The sequence below is a fragment of the Canis lupus genome, chromosome 28 (genome assembly GCF_003254725.2).
Source record: "Canis lupus dingo isolate Sandy chromosome 28, ASM325472v2, whole genome shotgun sequence".
NCBI lineage: Eukaryota > Metazoa > Chordata > Mammalia > Carnivora > Canidae > Canis > Canis lupus.
Genome location: NC_064270.1, coordinates 3,860,199 through 3,879,323, shown reverse-complemented (window position 1 = coordinate 3,879,323; position 19,125 = coordinate 3,860,199). Strand labels below are relative to the sequence as shown.

At 52.0% G+C, this 19,125-nt stretch overlaps 1 protein-coding gene across 10 annotated transcripts in view; it reads right to left on the bottom strand.

The window, feature by feature from the left end:
• The window catches only part of RASGEF1A (RasGEF domain family member 1A), a 216,782-nt gene that overhangs the window by 63,760 nt on the left and 133,897 nt on the right, over nucleotides 1-19,125 (bottom strand). Inside the window, exons 2-3 of one of the 10 annotated variants that reach the window (XM_049103352.1) lie at nucleotides 14,160-14,298; nucleotides 8,570-8,725 (exon numbers count right to left, since the gene is read on the bottom strand). The exons of 8 other annotated variants lie outside the window; for them this stretch is intronic. The gene's annotated coding sequence lies outside the window, so the exon portion shown is untranslated. The remainder of the gene's footprint in view (nucleotides 1-8,569; nucleotides 8,726-14,159; nucleotides 14,299-19,125) is intronic. One more of the 10 variants, XM_035708030.2, reaches the window with a different exon arrangement.

Here is a 19,125-nt window from a genome sequence, read left to right as displayed (position 1 = left end):
AGGACCATCAGGTGTTAGGTGTGTGGCCATTCCTAGGAGCCTCATCACCCTTGGCTCCTCTGGGAAGACAGCCCTGGATGGAGAACCTGGAGCCACCTGGGGCCTGATTCCCAGCTTTGTCTGTCCACTGAAGGTTAGCCCGGAGTAGGGCTGGGGCACTGGTAAGGTCTGGGCTCCTCTCTGTCACCCTCCATTCTCCTCTGGCTGCCAAGCAACACTAAAAGCTATGTCATGCATGTGAATTAGGGAGGTCCTTCTGGCCTTCCCTCCCTCTCTCCCCTTCCTCACTCCCCTGCCACCTCTGTCAGATTATTTACGGTAGAGACTGTGTGCTAGTCCCCTGCCTGGGGGAAGCACTGCAGAAAGAGACCCCGAGGTGGCCCTGGTCCCCTGGTCTGCAGGGAGCCCATGACTGTGGGCTGGGCTGCTGACTGACCCAGGGCCAGGCCAAGCTGGGTAGTGGTGCGGCACTCCCCAACACGTAGCCGGTGGGCCAGGGCTCACCCACTCCTGGACCTGGACCCTGAGAGACTGAGTTAGGTGGAGCCCTGGGGGCCTCATGCCAGGTGGGGGAAGAGGGCCAGGGGACAGGCCGGAGGAAGCCCAGGTCCCCAGCAATGTGCAGCGTCACCGTGCCATGGAACACAGCTTATAGGTCACCTTGTTTTACAGAGAAGACATCTGAGACCCAGAGGGAGCAGCAATGTGTGCAAGGTGGGAGGTGGCAAAGCTAGCTCCAACCAGAGCTGCACCCTCACCACCTGCATGCTCCCTAAGCTCTCCACTGTGGGGGACCATGTGGGAAGGTGGTCTCCCTGCTTCCTGGCCCCCAGCTTTAGACACGAAGGAAAGGGAGGAGAGCCCAGGCCTGAGCAACAGCTCAGTGCTGGGGAGTCAGGTCAGGGGGTTTGCAGGGGAGATGTGTCACAGAGCCTAGACCTATAGCCCAGCAGCTCCCAGGCAGGAAGCATTTCTGATTTCCAGGCATCTCTGAACAGGGCCTCAACCTGGTGTCACTAACACCTCCCACCATCCGCATCCTGAGGAGGCCCCAAAACCACCAAAGGCCCATGGGACTCTTGTCAGCAAGAGGCAACAGAGCTAGGTAGGCCGAGGGAAAGGATGACAAGGGAAGGTGGCCGATCAACCGCCATGAGGTCCTCAAGGAAACAGTCTTCGGGGTCTAGTGAGGCAGGGTGCGCTGAGCATCTGTGCACCCATGAGAGAGCTGGGACAGCCTCAACCTGGCTGTCTTCCACACAGATGGGAAAGCTGTGCCATGCTGCTTGTCCTGGGCCCAGCCAGGCCAGGGGCCTTGGCTCTGAGCTACTAGAGTGGCTCACTGCATTGTGGGAACAGGAAAATGAAAGGAATGTCTGGGCACCTTACCCACCCAGCAGAAGCAGCCAGAGAAATTGCCTGAGATGATGTTTCTCAAGCCAGCTCTACTGGGGTGCTATGGGCAAACTCAAAAGCCAGATCTGCCAGGGGTGGCACAGGGCCTCCGAGCCACAGGAGACTGCACACAGAGCCCAGGCCTTTACCAGTAGCATGTCGACGGAGTTGCTGTCTGCTAAGCCAGGTAACAGAAACCACAATGGAACCCAACAGCCCCGACAACAGGCCTGGGTGTTTGAAAATCCATAGCCTTCAGAGAACCTACGGGCACCCCTCAGTGTGCTTTCTGGGGCCCTCTCACTGCATCTGATCAGGGAGGCCCCTTCCCTCCCCCAGCCCCTGGGCCTCACAGGCCCCAGAGGCCCCAGAGGAAGAATGAGGACAGGCCTTGCCACCTGCAGTAATGTCTCCACAGGGATCTCCAAATGGGACACCACAGGTCCAAGGCCCACCAAGGGGCCCCATGATTCCTGAAGTGAGTTGCACCTTGAAACCCCACGCCTGGGCCTGCCTCCCCTGCAGCACCCCCCTTCTCTGCAGGCACTAGTGCATCCAGGAGCCAGCCTGTACCTCCCTTAAACTCTCAGTTTCCTCACCTGTAAAATGGGGACAGGAACTGCCCTATTTCTCAGGACTGATGAGACTAGAGGAGTTGATGCAGGTGAGGTTCCCACAGTGCCCCTGACAGAGCATCATGAGGCATAGGCACCCCAGGTGCCCACCCCACAGAGTGCACCCAAGCCTCCTGTGTCCATAGCCCACACCTGCACCTCCAGAATGGGAGGGCAGGCCCGTAGGCATGTCTCCAGGGTCTCTGGGCGACAGGCAGGGCCGAGAGAGGGAGGAGGGGCTGCAGGGGCCTTGTGGACACTCCCTCTCCTTCTTTCTCTGACCACATAGCCCCCAGAGGTCACCCTGGCCTGGCCTTGCTGGAAGTTCCTCAGCTTTGCTTTGGTGTTCTGTTCCCCTGTGGGAAGGGTGGGACAGGGACAGGTGGCTCAGCTGCAGGGGAGGAAGGTGGAAGTCAGGAGGGGTGCAGAGTAGGGTATGGTGACCATCAGACGTGGGCAGGAGCCAGGACACGGCACAGCCACAGGGTGTAAGGGAGGCAGTGCAGAAACAGGCAGCCACCCAGGCGGAGTCAGGGTGGGGCCCAGCCTAGGCAGGGGTCTTGAAGGTCCAGCCGGGCCTTCACCTAGAGACACACAGTCTGCAGCAGCCCAGGGTACAGGCTCCCAGGAATTCGACCTGGGGAGTGGACCAGAGTGCAGGGCAAGGCTGGGGCTTAGTTACAGAGCAAGGGCGATGGCCTAGCTGGAGATGGGGAGGGATGCACTCTCCTGCCATGGGGCAGTGGGTAAAGAGAGAACGGAGGGGTGGAGCTAAGGGTGGGCAGAGGCAGAGAGGGAGGGAAGCATCCGTGGTAGAGAGGAAACCACGGGAAGGGGCACTGTGGATGACCTAGGGAAAAAGGCTGGGTGGGCAGCAGGCCGGGGGCTCCAGGGACAGTGAGCCCAGCTACACAGGTGAATGAATAGAATGGGGTTTCACATCAGTTGTACCCTCCCCCACCTGGGACTTCCCCCGACTCTGAAGGGTCAGAGGCTCCTGTCCCCCGTTCTCCCTGGGACAAGTCTCTCCCCACATCTACCCAGGACCCTGGGGAGGGTGAGAGCTGGGCGGCTCAGTGGGAGAGCAGGGGCTGAGGGGTAAGATCCTCTCCCTGAGCTCTCTGCTGACATTTCTTCACCTCGCCAGCCCCTTGTACTTAGTGCAGGGCCCCTTCTGTGCTCGGGGCCAGGTGAGGGAAAGGCAGGTGCTGCAGCCTAGGCCATGTAGGTAGACGGTCTCTGGAGGCATGGTGTCCCCATGGACCTCCCTGGACAGCTCCTCACAAACAGCCCCCGACCCACCAGGCCTGACGTAGCTTGGCCCTCTGCCGGTGGAAGGCCAGCCAGGCTGCGGGCGCTGTGAGCACCGGGGCCTCGCCAAGGAACGTGCGCCTCCCCTGAGGCATGTCCAGCACCCTGTGCCCAACTGGCGGGCAGACCAGGAGGACCATGCTGCGTGCGAGGTCGCGGCCTCGCCAACACCACCCCAGGAGCCTCAGCCCACAGCTGCTTCCTTGGCTGCCCCACCCAGGGGCCCCCCACGCCCACCCAGGAGCACCTGTCTCTCCCCCTACCCCGCCCCAAGGGGCTGTACAGATTCTGCCCACTGTGTCCCCTCCAGAAGCTTCAGAAACCAGACAAACACATTACAGTTCCATCAAATCCAAAGGTAAGGACATCAATTTGACTTATTTCATGACTAAACATTTTTCCCTGTATTTCTACGAGAGGGAGGAGGGAGAGGAGAGTCCCAGACCACACACTTGCTCCTGGACCTCGTACCTTGGGTTTGCGGGATGAGAGGGCCTGGGACTGTGGGGACAGCCAGACCGGGTCTGAGTCCCAGTCTGAGCCTTCCTGCTGCGTACCTTTTGTTGGCTTTCTCAGCCTCTCTGAGCCTATTCTGTGCTTCTGTAGAACTGGAGAACCGCTATCTTAAGGCTCTGTGAGAGTGGAAAGATCTCACATAAAGGGCCCGCAAAGTATGATGCCCTTCCCTCCTGTCCCACCCCCTCCCTTACCCAAAGTCAGGTATCCTTTGTCAAATGATCCATTTAAAGAGGATTTAACCAGGCAAGAAGTGGCTCTTTGATCTGAATGTTGTTCCCCCCGGGCCAGGAGAGAGATGCCAACAAGAGATGTCAGCAAACCCCCCACCACCCCGTGTCCTGGAAACCCTTCCAAGCTCCTAAGTTCCTGAATGCCAATTACGGGAAGTCTGATTCATCTGTGCTCTGAGTAACTGGGTCCAGTAACTCCCAAGTAATTGTCTGAGCTGAATGTGTATGGGGGTTACAGGCAGGGCTGCCCCGAGAAGTGAGCTCCCCCACATCCTGGCCCTGGGCCGGTCACTAACCTCCCCTACAGGGTTTTAGATAAAGACATGGACCAAAGCCCCTGAGGACCATCCCAAAAGTGGAGTCAGCCTGGGCCGGGGAAGGTTTCTGCTGTGACCAAGGCTGAATCAGCTGAATGCCACGGGCAGCTCTCTAGAGACCAAAGCAAATATGATGAACAGCAAGGCTCCTGTTTTGTGTTGAACTCAAAGGTCCCTGCTCTGTGTGCCTTTGGTGGTCATATACATACCCAGGCCTCAACACAGTGAACATCTGGGACCCAAATGGACAGAACATTCTGGGCTGACCCTAGTGGCACTCAGTAGGGTTCATTGGGCTCAGAACCACAGGCTGAGGCCTGGGAAGTTTTCAGAACCAAGAGTGAGGGTCTTATTCTCATCCGTACCTGAACCCTGGGCTGAGCTGTTCACTCTTAAGAAATGGTTCTCAGGCTTTCATGGGCATTGAAATCCCCTGGAGGACTTATTAAAACACACACTGCAGCCTCCTCCCCCAGAGTATCTGATTCAGGAGGTCTGATTCAGGGCCTGAGAATCTGTATTTCTTTTTTTTTTTTTTTTTAAGATCCAAAGGGATATTGATGCTGCTGGCCCCAGTATCCCGCTTTGAGAACCAATGATCTAAAATCTTAGATGGGAGAGGGAGGGCCTGGGAAGCAGAAGCAAGAAGGCGCTGAACTCTGAGCCCAGTGCCCCACCAGGCCCAACCAGAGGTGGCCTTGGGGTCACCTGGAGCCCAGACCAGGTAAGGCAGGGCTAGGAAGCAGATGGCTCAAGAGGAAGGCCACCCTAGGCTTGCTGTTCCCTTGCCCAGCACTGCCCCACACACCGGGGGGGGGGGGGGGGGAGGAGGTGGGAGGGGGGTCCTAGGAGCTTCCAGCAACCTGCTTTCTCACAGTGTTTTTGCCCCTGCCTCTCGGCTCCTGTTCATTGCCTGCAGAATTCCTCAATGCTTCTGTGGTTGAAGACTCTCCAGCCCCCACTCAGCCAAGCCCCTGCTACAGGTGACATACCTCCCATAGTGTCTACCAGTGTAGATTCAGCAGGCCAGACAGCTCCCAGTATGGCCACCTCTGTGGCCCCAGCACTGCATCACTGGGAAGGCAGCTTCTGTGGGTTCATTCATTTGACAGACCACCTGAAGGCCTGGGGGCAAGGAGCACCACCTGGGAGCATCAGCTCCACAGGGAGGGGAATGGAAGGGAGGCTACCTAGACACTGAACCCTTAATACACGCACAAGGAAACCCCTGCTGCTGGAGCCCTGTTCTAAGCCTGGTGCTGCCAGGCAGCAATGCCAGGCTGTGAGGGGCCTTTGGCAAGAGAGGGCAAAGAGGGCTTTAGGAACGGAATCTGCTCCTAGTGGGTGTTTCTGGCCACTGAAATCAGGGACACTCTGCCCACTGCCCCTGACCCTCCTGGTATCCACCTACCTGCAGGGGCCCTCATCAGACCCCAAAGGCAGGCACAGCAGCTCAGGGGCAGACCTCAGACCCCTCAAAGTCAGCATAGATGCCTCAGGGCACTGAGTTTGGGAACCCAGGGACTCACAGGGCTGACGCTTCCCATTGGCCCTGCCCTCTCTGGGACCTCAATCTCTGCCTTGAGAGGCTGTTATGGACCAGCTCCTAAGGCTCTTCTTCATCACCCAGCTCTCTCTGTACCCCAGGATGCCCTGCCTCTCCAGTGCTCTGGGGACAGCATCTCTCCCAGCTGGGAACTCTGCCATGGGTGCCACTTGTCTGACATTCACCTGATGTTCTCCACCATGCAAAAGCACCTCTTCGGTTTCAATAGATCTGAGCCTGTCGTGGCCTTCAGCTTCCCCTCTCACTCTCCTCACTTTCCTAATGCAGAATGTGAGGCTCACACCAGTGGACAGAGAGAGAACAAGACAGCTGGGATGCACTTCTTCCCCAGATCCAGGGAGGCTTATCCACACATCCCCTTCACTAGCCTCCCAAATGTGCAGGCATCTCTGCGACACTAAAGATCTAGCAATCTGGGGGAAGAACCTCACCTGCTGTAAGGTCGCCCCTCAACATATCAGGACTGATGAGAAATCCAGGTTGGGCCGACCACTCATGGGTTGGGACATCACAAACAGGGACCGGCCAGCTGCAGTGCCAGCCACGGGAAATATCAGCACAGTCTACAAGGCAAGCTCCCAGCAGATAGAACAACACTAGGGTAAAGAAAGAGTGATGTCTGAACAAAATGGCAAAAGCAACTGGATGAGAAAGGCTGAGGCTGCTGAGTTATGGAGACAAGCACAGATTGCAAAATCAGCCATGTGTTGGCAAAGAAAGAATTTAGTACTTCCCTTGCCTTTTTGACTGAGATCCTTTTGGGGAACCAAATAGCCCAGTTGATGAGAGAACGTTCTTTATAGAAGAATCCTGCATGTGCACTGGGAAGTTAGGAAGGTGCCGTGTTGCAGTCCTTGATGGGATACTTGACTCAGACAGTGGTTGTCAAGGGCTGAAACTGCCAGAAGGATGGAACCGACGCAGCGGGTGAGGGCCCATGGCCCCCACATTCATGGCCCCCACATCCACACCCACTGCCACCAGTCCCACTGTGACAGACTCGGGCAGAGTACAGGCCAGCAACACAAAGCATTCTTGCCAAATAATGTGGAGCCCCGTAAAATGAAGTTGTCTGAGCTCAACTCGGTTTGGAGAAAATACTAAGGAGTCGGGGAACTCGTGAAATGATGCTGTGAGGAAGCAAACAGACATATCTCAAAAATAGGACATTCTAGAGACACAGACTCACCACGGTTCTGACACAAGCCAATGGCTTCAAGAGAGATGACCAGGGAAGCAAGGGCTGCTTCAAACTACACAGACTGTGTCAAATAAAAGCCACATGCCACACATGGATTCAACATGGTTATTAACTTTACAAGTCAACTACAGAAGAGCATTTTTAAGACAACTAAGGAAAACAGAATATGTGCTGGGTGCTAGATGACAGCAAGGAACTGCTAATAATCCTGTTAAGTGTGATAATGACCACGTGACTCTGTTTGGAGATGGCCTTGTTTGTTTGAGAAATTCACTGCCAGAGTATATGGGGCAAATTACAGAGGTCAGGGATTTTATTTAAATACTTCAGCCAAAGGAAAAATAAAAGAAAAAGGAAAGAAAAAAAGAAGGAAGGAGAGAGAGAGGGAGGAAGGGAAGGGAAGGGAAGGGAAGGGAAGGGAAGGGAAGGGAAGGGAAGGGAAGGGAAGGGAAGGGAAGGGAAGGGAAGGGAAGGGAAGGAAGGGAAGGGAAGGGAAGGGAAGGGAAGGGAAGGGAAGGGAAGGGAAGGGAAGGGAAGGGAAGGGAAGGGAAGGGAGGGAAGGGAAGGGAAGGGAAGGGAAGGGAAGGAAGGGAAGGAAGGGAAGGGAAGGGAAGGGAAGGGAAGGGAAGGGAAGGGAAGGGAAGGGAAGGGAAGGGAAGGGAAGGGAAGGGAAAGGAGGAAGGGAGGAAGGGAGGAAGGGAGGAAGGGAGGAAGGAGGAAGGAGGAAGGAGGAAGGAAGGAAGGAAGGAAGGAAGGAAGGAAGGAAGGAAGGAAGGAAGGAAAAAATATGAGTGCATATGGAAGTTCATGATTCTATCCTCTTTACATTTTTTGTTTGAAAATTTCATGATAACAGTTAAACTTGAAACATGGTATCAGCACAGGAATTTACAGTCAGAGCAATGAAGCAAACAAGAAAGTCTTGAAATAATCCCAAACACATATGGCAGCTTAGTATGAATAAAGGTGATATTTCAAATCAGTAAAGAAAAGGTAATTGTTTAATAAGTGGTGTTGGTCAAATGGATGGCCATCTGAAAAAAAATAAAGTTGGAGTCCTACCAGATAAACCAAATACATTTGAAAAACAAGACCATAAGCCTATGAGGGGAACACATGAGAGTATTTCTTTATAGTTTCAGGGTACAGAAGTTTTTCTGTTAGTTTGAACTTTGTGAAATTACTGATTGGCAACCATTTTTGACCTGTATAAACAGTAATTTCACAAGGTTCAAACATAATATGTACGATACTGCCTACTTAAATTTTTTAGATTCTGCATGGCAAAAATTATAACAAACAAAATGAAAATAAAATAAATTGAGGAAAAGATTTGCAACTCATGCTCCAACTGTCAGTTTCCTAATATATAGAAAGCTTCTATGAATAAATAAGAAAAATACAATCAGGGACACCTGGGTGGCTCAGTGGTTGAGCGTCTGCCTTTGGCTCCGGTTGTGATCTCAGGGTCCTGGGATGGAGTCCCACATCACGCTCCCCGCAGTTAACCTGCTTCTCGCTCTGCCTATGTCTCTGCCTCTCTCTTTGTGTCTCTCATGAATAAATAAAATCTTAAAAAAAAAAGAAAAAAGAAAAATACCATCAGCCCAACAGAAATACTGTGTTAATAATTCAGATACCAGTGCACCAAGGAGAATACAGATGAATCTTATACATACAAAAGTATGTTAAAATCTCACTCATAGTAAGAGAAATGCTAACTAACATTGTGACAAATTCCATTTTTCACCTATCAAATTGGCAAAAATAAGGGAGTGGAGAACAGGTGTTTATATATATTACCAACAAATATGAATTACTATGGATGAGGAGGACAACTTAGCAAAATCTATCAAAATTACAAATGCACCTCCATTTCACCCTGATGTTCTATATTGAGGGATTTATCCTACAAATATGCTCATACTTGGAGCAAAATGATATCCAGGCAAGGACGCTTGCCACAGTACTGCTTATAAAAGGAGAGTGGACACCATCTAAATGACTACTTTTCAGGGCCTGGATGAATGAATAACCATGCAACCACTGGTGGAAGATCATACTGATGTTAAAAACGCCAAGGCAGGGCACCTGGGTGGCTCAGATGGTTAAGTGTCTGACTCATGATTTTACCTCAGGTCATGATCACTGAGATGGGGCCTCACATCAGGCTCTGTGGTCAGCATGGAATCTGCTTGAGATTCTCCCTCCCTCTCCTTCTGCCCCCTGCCCCATTCACACAGGCACTTTCTCTCTCATATTTAAAAATAAATAAATAAAAATAGCAGCTCCACTCCATGCACACTGAAATGGGGCCCCAAGATGCTCCATGAAGCAAGAGAAGCAAAGTATGTCACTACCCTGTGCGTAACAAATAATAATGTGTTGTGCATGGATATGGACCAGAAATGTCAGGAGGAAACCTGAAACAGATAATAATTCGGTCTCTGCCTTTAGGAGCTGGCAGGGATGGGAGGAGACATGCTCCACATAGACCCGTTTTACTTGTTGGATGCCTAATGACATAAATACAATACACCAAACTTTACAAACTGCGGAGAAGGAAGGGCAGTCCTAAGAGGAGGCTGGGCAGGAATCCTAGGGAAGGAAGGGGGGGTGATTAGGGAGAGTGGTAAGAAAGAAGGTGAGGTACCCTGGGTCAGGAACCCAGAGTGACTTTTCCAGAGTCCCCACCCACGTGGCCACACACAGGTCATGTCTCTATTAGCTTCCCAGGGCACCTCAAATTCAATGTAGCTACATTCCCCAAGCAGTGGTTCCTCCACTAGGCTCTCTCCTGGGGGAAGAACAGGGTTGAGGACACAGCTGATGTGGCAGGTCAGTGGCCCCTCTGTTGGGGCCATCCACACGAGCACATGGCTAAGCTGCAGAGGAGGCACGAGGTCCCAGTAAAGCCATAAGTCCATAGCTCACCCCAGAGTGACATGTCATCAATGGCCTACAGTTACTGCCGGCCATGGACTGTGTGTCCCCTGGCTTTCTTGGCTTCCTGGACATGGTGACATACGTCCATCTCGGGGCCTGGGACCAGCTGTTCCCTCTGCAAAGAGCCCCTGCCCCCAGATGTCCAAGGGGCTGAAGCTCTACCTTCCAGTGAGGCTGCCCTAATTACTCTATTCTAAACAAAAGCCCCCCACACTCCCTCCCACTTCCCCCAAGCACCTTCCAATTACCTGTTCTGTCCATTTCCTAACTATTTCTGGATTTTGTTTGTTCTACTACACCCTGAACATGCTGGTCCTCCACACATACTCAGCGGTTGGGATGATGATTAGAAATCTCCCCCCCCCCCCCAGAAATACATCACAATACAAGCATCCATCCAAAAACTGGAAAGAACTCAAATACAAAAGCTAACCTTGCACCTAAAGGAGCTGGAGAACCTACACCCAGCAGAAGAAGAGAATTAATAAAGATTCGGAAAAAAAAAAAAAAAAAGATTCGAGCAGAACTCAATGAAATAGAGACCAGAAGAACTGTGGAACAGATCAACAAAACCAGGAGTTGGTTCTTTGAAAGAATTAATAAGATAGATAAACCACTAGCCAGCCTTATTTAAAAAAAGAGAGAAAAGACTCAAATTAATAAAATCATGAATGAGAAAGGAGAGATCACCACCAATACCAAGGAAATACAAACGATTTTAAAAACTTATTATGAGCAGCTATACGCCAATAAATTAGGCAATCTAGAAGAAATGGACGCATTTCTGGAAAACCACAAACTACCAAAACTGGAACAGGAAGAAATAGAAAACCTGAACAGGCCGATAACCAGGGAGGAAATTGAAGCGGTCATCAAAAACCTCCCAAGACACAAAAGTCTAGGGCCAGCCAGATGGCTTCCCAGGGGAATTCTATCAAATGTTTAAAGAAGAAACCATACCTATTCTACTAAAGCTGTTTGGAAAGATAGAAAGAGATGGAGTACTTCCAAACTCATTCTACAAGGCCAGCGTCACCTTAATTCCAAAACCAGACGAAGACCCCACCAAAAAGGAGAAATATAGACCAATATCCCTGATGAACATGGATGCAAAAATTTTCAACAAGATACTGGCCAATAGGATCCAACAGTACATTAAGAAGATTATTCACCATGACCAAGTGGGATTTATCCTCGAGATGCAAGGCTGGTTCAACACTCATAAAGCAATCAATGTGATTGATCATATCAACAAGAGAAAAAACAAGAACCATATGATCCTCTCAATAGATGCAGAGAAAGCATTTGATAAAATACAGCATCGATTCCTGATCAAAACTCTTCAGAGTGTAGGGATAGAGGGAACATTCCTCAACATCTTAAAAGCCATCTATGAAAAGCCCACAGCAAATATCATTCTCAATGAGGAAGCACTGGGAGCCTTTCCCCTAAGATCAGGAACAAGATCAGGGATGTCCACTCTCACCACTGCTATTCAGCATAGTACTGGAAGTCCTAGCCTCAGCAATCAGACAACAAAAAGAAATAAAAGGCATTCAAATTGGCAAAGAAGTCAAACTCTCCTTCTTCGCAGATGACATGATACTGTACATAGAAAACCCAAAAGCCTCCACCCCAAGACTGCTAGAACTCATACAGCAATTTGGCAGTGTGGCAGGATACAAAATCAATGCCCAGAAATCAGTGGCACTTCTATACACTAACAATGAGACTGAAGAAAGAGAAATTAAGGAGTCAGTCCCATTTAGAATTGCACGGAAAAGCATAAGATACCTAGGAATAAACCTAACTAAAGACGTAAAGGATCTATACCTTAAAAACTACAGAACACTTCTGAAAGAAATTGAGGGAGACACAAAGAGATGAAAAAATATTCCATGCTCATGGATTGGCAGAATTAATATTGTGAAAATGTCAATGTTACCCAGGGCAATTTACACGTTTAATGCAATCCCTATCAAAATACCATGGACTTTCTTCAGAGAGTTGGAACAAATCATCTTAAGATTTGTGTGGAATCAGGGATCCCTGGATGGCGCAGCGGTTTGGCGCCTGCCTTTGGCCCAGGGCGCGATCCTGGAGACCCGGGATCGAATCCCACGTCGGGCTCCCGGTGCATGGAGCCTGCTTCTCCCTCTGCCTGTGTCTCTGCCTCTCTCTCTCTGTGTGACTATCATAAATAAATAAAAAAATAAAAAATAAAGATTTGTGTGGAATCAGAAAAGACCCCGAATAGCCAGGGGAATTTTAAAAAAAGAAAGCCAGAGCTGGGGGCATCACAATGCCAGATTTCAGGTTGTACTACAAAGCTGTGGTCATCAAGACAGTGTGGTACTGGCACAAAAACAGACACATAGATCAATGGAACAGAATAGAGAACCCAGAAGTGGACCCTCAACTTTATGGTGAACTAATATTCGATAAAGGAGGAAAGACTATCCACTGGAAAAAAGACAGTCTCTTCAATAAATGGTGCCGGGAAAATTGGACATCCACATGCAGAAGAATGAAACTAGACCATTCTCTTACACCACACACAAAGATAAACTCAAAATGGATGAAAGATTTAAATGTGAGACAAGATTCAATCAAAATCCTAGAGGAGAACACAGGCAACACCCTTTTTGAACTTGGCCACAGCAACTTCTTGCAAGATACATCCATGAAGGCAAGAGAAACAAAAGCAAAAATGAACTATTGGGACTTCATCAAGATAAGAAGCTTTTGCACAGCAAAAGAAACAGTCAACAAAACTCAGACAACCTACAGAATGGGAGAAGATATTTGCAAATGACGTATCAGATAAAGGGCTAGTTTCCAAGATCTATAAAGAACTTATCAAACTCAACACCAAAGAAACAAACAATCCAATCATGAAATGGGCAAAAGACATGAACAGAAATCTCGCAGAGGAAGACATAGACATGGCCAACATGCACATGAGAAAATGCTCTGCATCACTTCCCATCAGGGAAATCTAATTTCTATTAGATCTATTATTATTTCTTCTTTGACCCACTGCGTATTTATACATGTGTTTAAAATTTTCCAAATATTAGACTTTTTAGAGTTATGTTTTGTTATTAATTTCTGTCGTTACTGCATTGTAGGTAGAAAAAGTGTTTTTGTGATATTCCTTGAGGTGTTTTTACGGCCAGTTTGCAGATACTTGACCTCCTGCTTCTGCAAGTACCCTTAAGCACCTCAGCCACTGCATCGCTGGGGGCATGGTCCAGGTGGTGACGCTAGGGTTGTGGGTGGCTCCCCTCCAGGCCCCGCCCCATACGTGCTCCCTCCACTCCTCCCCGCCTTGTTCTTGGAAGTAATCTGGCCGTCATGGTCTTCCCCAGAGTGACAGCTTGGACTCTGGCCAACCCTGCTCACTGTCAGTCCCCGCTTCTAAATCCTTGAGAAACCCCATCTGCTGACCCAGCAGTGGGAGCCCAGGGACCAAGTGTTCCCAGGTCACCCACTCCAGCGATCCCTCACAGGATCACTCACAGACACACTCACCTTGAAGGTAGTCATCTGGGCTCCCACGCCAATGGAGGGAGGTAGTACAGGATAGGGGAGGCCCCTTCATGTGGTGGAGCTCAGCAGGAAGGGCCCTGGCCTTCCATGGGCAGGGTAGAAATGAGGTGGGCTTTCCCAAGGGCAGGCCTGATGTTGTATTCCTGGCCTCATCCACCCAGCAGGGGCCACCCACTACTAATACCAACAACAATAAAATGAATAACTGACAGCCTCTTGCCTGCCCTGAGTGATTAACTCATGAAAGCTGCGGAGGCTCCCCCTAGGAACTCCATGAGCTCCTTCTATGTGAGCTTCCAACCCCATGGGACATTAACCACTGCCCCCGCTCCCAGCTGGTTCACCAGCCAGCCTCCCTCCTGCATCCCTGTCCCTCAGCTCTGAGGATCCCTGTCTCTCACCTCTAAGGGCAGAGACCTGGGTCCCAGCAGAGGCACCAACCCTCCCCTGTCACTACAGCCAGGGCCACAAAGCTCCAGGCTCTCACCCAGCGCTGTGCGTCCTTACCGCGTGTAATCAAGACCGTAGCCTCAGAGGAGGAAGGGAACCCAAATGTTCACAGTCCACAGCTGGAAGGGGCTGGAACACAGACCCAGTCTTCAGGAAATCCTAGGTAGGAGAAGTTCTGGCCTCCAAGCCTGGGTTTCTACAGCAAGAAAATAGGGTTCCTCACCCCAGGAAGTGCCAGGGCTGGGACTGGGCACATCCTCCCACATCCCAAGTCAGAAGCCTCCCTGGGTCTGCCGGGGGGACCTAGCTGTGGCTGGGATCCAGGTGGAATCTAAAGACTTCATGACATTCACATGGCAAGGGTCAGAAGATCAGAGGCTCAGAGAGCCCCACAGATGGAAAGGATCCAGGGAGGGGTCCATGCAGTTCAGGCAGCCCTGGGGGTGGGAAACCAGCTCAGCTAATAAACCCATCAGAACAGGCACACCCTCTCCCAGCCCCCTCAGCTTCTGGATGAGCCAGCCTCCTCCACCAAAGCTACTCTTTGTTAACAGTGTTGCCATGGCAACCAGATCCAGGGAGAACTCTCTCTTCAAGGTAGAGTCTGAGGGTGACACTTGGAGAAACGGAAGTGGTGGTGACAACAAGCAGGGGCCTGGCCTCCCAGCCCTACCCCCACTACTTCCTGAGAAAGTCCAGCTCCCCAGAGACTGCCCCTTGTCTGTCCCAGAGCTTTGGGTCTGCTCCCCTCTCCTCTCCCTGAGCTGGGACAGCAACATAGTCCAGGCCAGATGCCCCCTGCCCATGTTCCCACACAGAGCTGCATGTCTCTGCCCCATCACATGCACAAGCTCACGCTTTCACACATATTCCAGGAAGGCTCACTGAATCCACTAGCCCAGCCACCATCTCGGAGCTGAGGGGGCAACTGGAGCCAACAGGCCAAGTGTGCACTTGACTGCAAGAGATCACAGACAACTACATGGGGGCAATGTGCTGCAGAGGGCTCAGAGCACCCTGCACCACACACCCATGCAGGAGAGCACCCTCAAGGAAGGCTGGGAGCCAACGAGGTGGGGAAAGGACATCCTGCATGGGAACAGAAGGTTCTTTTTACAAAGAGAAGGTTAAAAAGGTCACCTGGCTGTGGTGTGGGGAAGGAATCGCAGGGGAAAGATGCTGCTGCAGATGTCCGGGGCTGAAGGGCTTAGCCCGACCTGTGGAGGTAGCAGTGGCTGGGGGAAAGGGGTGGAAGAGAGGTCTGGGGTGGACCACTCAATCAATGTGAGGGTAGACCTGGCCATCCCAACTGCTCCAACGGGGAGGCTGGAATAGGAGAGGTTCAGGGGCACAATGACAGTGGACAGGCTGCCCATGGTCATCCATGAGGCATCTAGCAGGCACTGGCTAGAATGCTGATAGAGCCCAGGGGACAGGCTGGACTGATATGGGTTAGAATGGGATCAGCATCATGGAGGGACCAGAGGCCATGGCTGGGGAGGAGACGGTATAGGTCCACATTCTGAGGAACAGGACTAGTGAGTGGCCCCTGGAGAAGAGGGGGAGCCTGCAGAGAGGTCTGCAGGGTGGCCAGAGGACAGGAGTGGGCCTGCAGAGTCCAGGGGACAAGTGCCTGGGAGAAGGAGCAGTGAACACCACTAGGGCTGTAGATGTCCACGGGCACCTGAAGAGCATTTTCCAGGAGTGAAGAGGGCGTGCCAGATTGGAGTGGGCTGGAAGGGAGTGGGAAGTGAGGATATGGAATGAGTAAGCAGAGAACACAGCTTCAAAGGCAGCCTACTTGCAGGGGGGGGGAGGAGAGAAAGGGGAAAATAGCTGGTGGGAGAGATAGCAGAGAGCAGTTTGTTGTATTTAAGCTGGAAGAAGCTTCATGAAAGTTGGCATGCCTGGTGGCTCAGTCAGGTGAGTGTCAGACTCTTGATTTTGGCTCAGATCATGATCTCAGGGTCCTGGGATGGAGCTCTGAGTAGGGCTCCAAGCTCAGCATGGAGTCTGCTGGAGATTCTCTCTCCTTCTCCCTCTGCCTCTCCCCCTACTCGCATTCTCTCTCTCTCTCTCTTTCTCTCCCCCCCGAATAATAATCTTTAAAAGAAAATGTTTTTAAAGAAAATAATATCACCTTTGACAATATCACCTATCAACTTAAGAGAGCAACACCTCACCTGTGAGGAAATGATACAAGAGCTGGCGAATGGAATGAAGTCCCCCTGGGTGCCTAATGTCTTGCCCCCAGGGCTGGCTCCCTCTCTCAGGGGGCTCACAGTGTATGACCCATGGGCAAAATGGGATGTTCTCCTCTAAAGAGTCAGGGAGACTCAGTGAGGCCCAGTGCCAAGCCTCTCCTTGAGCTGCTACTCCCCCACTGCTCCCTGAATTCACCCTGCACAGCAGAAAACCCCACAGCCACTCAGAAGGGATATGGCAGGTTCTGAGCTCCCACCACCACCCACCACCCAGGGCAGCACAGGCCCTCAGCCTGTCCCCCCAGACCCAGCACAGGTGCTCGTGGTGGGGAGGTGGAGTGAGAGGCTCTTTTCTCCTGTGCTATGTCCACATCCCGGCACCACCACATGGATCCTGAGGGGCTTCCTGGCAAATAAGTGAGTGGGTAGAAACTTCCCCAGAGGATCACTGGGGGTTGCCCTGGACCATACTCAAAGGCACCTATGTGGTTCTTAGGAAATGTTTCTGCAGACCAGAGCATTCAGACACCTGAGGCCATCCTATGGCCCACCCTCTGGCAGGGTCAGCGGCAGACTGGAGGCATACCGCCACCCTCCTGGCAGGCATCTGTATGGATCCTAACACTCTCATACTGTTGGCCAGACACCTCTCACAATCTCTCTGAAGCCTGTCCCAGGAGGTGAATCCCCAAGGCCCCCCATTCCCCAGGATGAGCTCTGGTCTCTGTCCCTCCTACACTCTGAACAGGCCAGGACGCAATGGGGCTTTCAGGCTTTCCCTCCCATGGTTCCTGCCACACCACTGCCAGGCTGACAATTTGCTGACCTTCTCAAACCCTGCTCTAGGGTTGTCAGTTTGGGACTGCCTGGCATCCCCAGTACAGGGGCATTCTGAACGGACCCAGAGCCAACTCTGTGCCAGCCAGGCATCCTTGTGTTTACTCTTTGACACATAAACACACACACCCACGGCCCCAGGCTCTGTGCTCAGAAAGAGGTGAGAAGGGCATATACTCTGAAGAAAGAGCAGAGCATCCTCCCAGGCCCCTGCAGGTCAGGGGTCCCTGACGTGTGACCAGTAGGTGTCAGAGGTCCTCCCCTCATGGCCGTGGGCCTGGCAGCTTCCCTACCTGATGCCACTTCAGCACCCCATGATGACAGGCACCCCTCCCTTCTACTCTGCTCCCTCCTCAGATTCTGCCTGGAAGACAAGTTGCTAAGTAAACACTCATCCACAGGAGGGAGGTGGGCAAGCAAGGGCAAAGGAACTGAGAGGCAGCCTGGAGTGGGTGGGAGTTACAGGAGGAAGATTTCTGCTCAGCGTTTGGAAGCTCTCAGAGAAAAACAGCCAGAGCAGACCAGGGCTGAAGCAGATGGCCTCAGGAGGAAAAGAGGGAGGGAGGAGGAGCCCCAGCAGGGGGCAGCAACAGTGCTAGGACCACCTGGACAGGCCCCCATCTGTATCACCAGCCCTCTCTGCCACGAGGGCCCTGGGACCTGCCCCCAGCAGGCCCTGTTGGGGAGGCCCAGAGCCCCTATTCTAGGGTAGGGTGATGCAGAGGTATGCACCCCACACTAGTCTATGCCAGCACCACCACTTGTGAGGACTCTGGCTGGATGCCCCAAGTCCTGTACCTTTACTTGGCCTATTTGACAAATTTGGCTTCTGTGAAACATGTGGCTTGAGGGTTTTGCGGTTAAAATCTAAAAATCAACCAAATCTATTCCAATACTGCTCATTCAGCCCATCATTTTGCAGCCGGGGAGGCAGGTGTACTCAGGGGTTTCTCAGGCCATACCTGAGCATCTCCGCCCCCAGTTACTCTCCTTTGAAGGACCCGGGGGATGGACCAGTGGGTCTGTTCCTCAGCTGGTCAGCCTAAGGGGGCCACTTGCATTGGGATGCCCTCCCCATTTGGCCAGGCCCACCAGCCACTGGCCTCACTCAAGACAGCCCAGCACCAATGCCAGTGGCGCTGGCATTTCTCCCCCATCCTCTTCCTCTGCCTTCAGTTGCTAAGTTACACCAAAAAAACCCTCTGCTCTGTGTGAACTGTTCCATTTCCACAATTTGCCAGGTGGAAGAGAGCCATCAGGCTGGCAGTTCAAGGATGCCTCCCAGAGAAAAACAAACTTGCTGGCTGGCTTTCAGGCCCCCATGGCATACCTGGGGACAGCTACTTGTGCTCTTAAACCCAGGAGCCATAGGCAAGAGTACACAGCTGCCCTGGGAGTACACAGCCATATGCAAGAGTACACAGAGTACACAGACCTCCTCTGGGAAGTCTCTACTAGTACTCATTCCCTTCTCAGGGGCAGGGCCTATAGGTTCTACTGCCACCCCCTACCTAGCCATGACCACCCCGAGTGCTGCTGGTCACTATGACCCGTGTCTCTAACAACAAATAAAAGCTAGCAGGGCACAGAACTCATCCACATGTCCAGAGCCAACGTCTTCTACGTCCTTCCACTCTAGATTCCCTCCTCCTATTCTGGGCTGGGGTCCTGAGGTTCCAGTGCAAAGTGTCCCTGGATGTTGGGGGAAATACCCCTAAAAGTCACTGAAACCATTTAGAGATGGGGAAGCTGAGTCCCTGGGAGGCCTGCAACCTGGCTGCAGTTCAGAAGTCAAGACCTGTGGCCTCCCAACTCCTTAGTTCCCTGCTCATAATGGGAGCTGCTGCTCTGCACTCTAGGCCTCCTGTGGGGAGAGAAGCTAGGCTGAACTGGGCAAGACTGTGTCCAGAAGGAGGCGGAAGACCCCAGAGGGGCAGAGCAGACCACTGCTTCTTTGAGGTTCCCCTGAACGCCAACCTGAC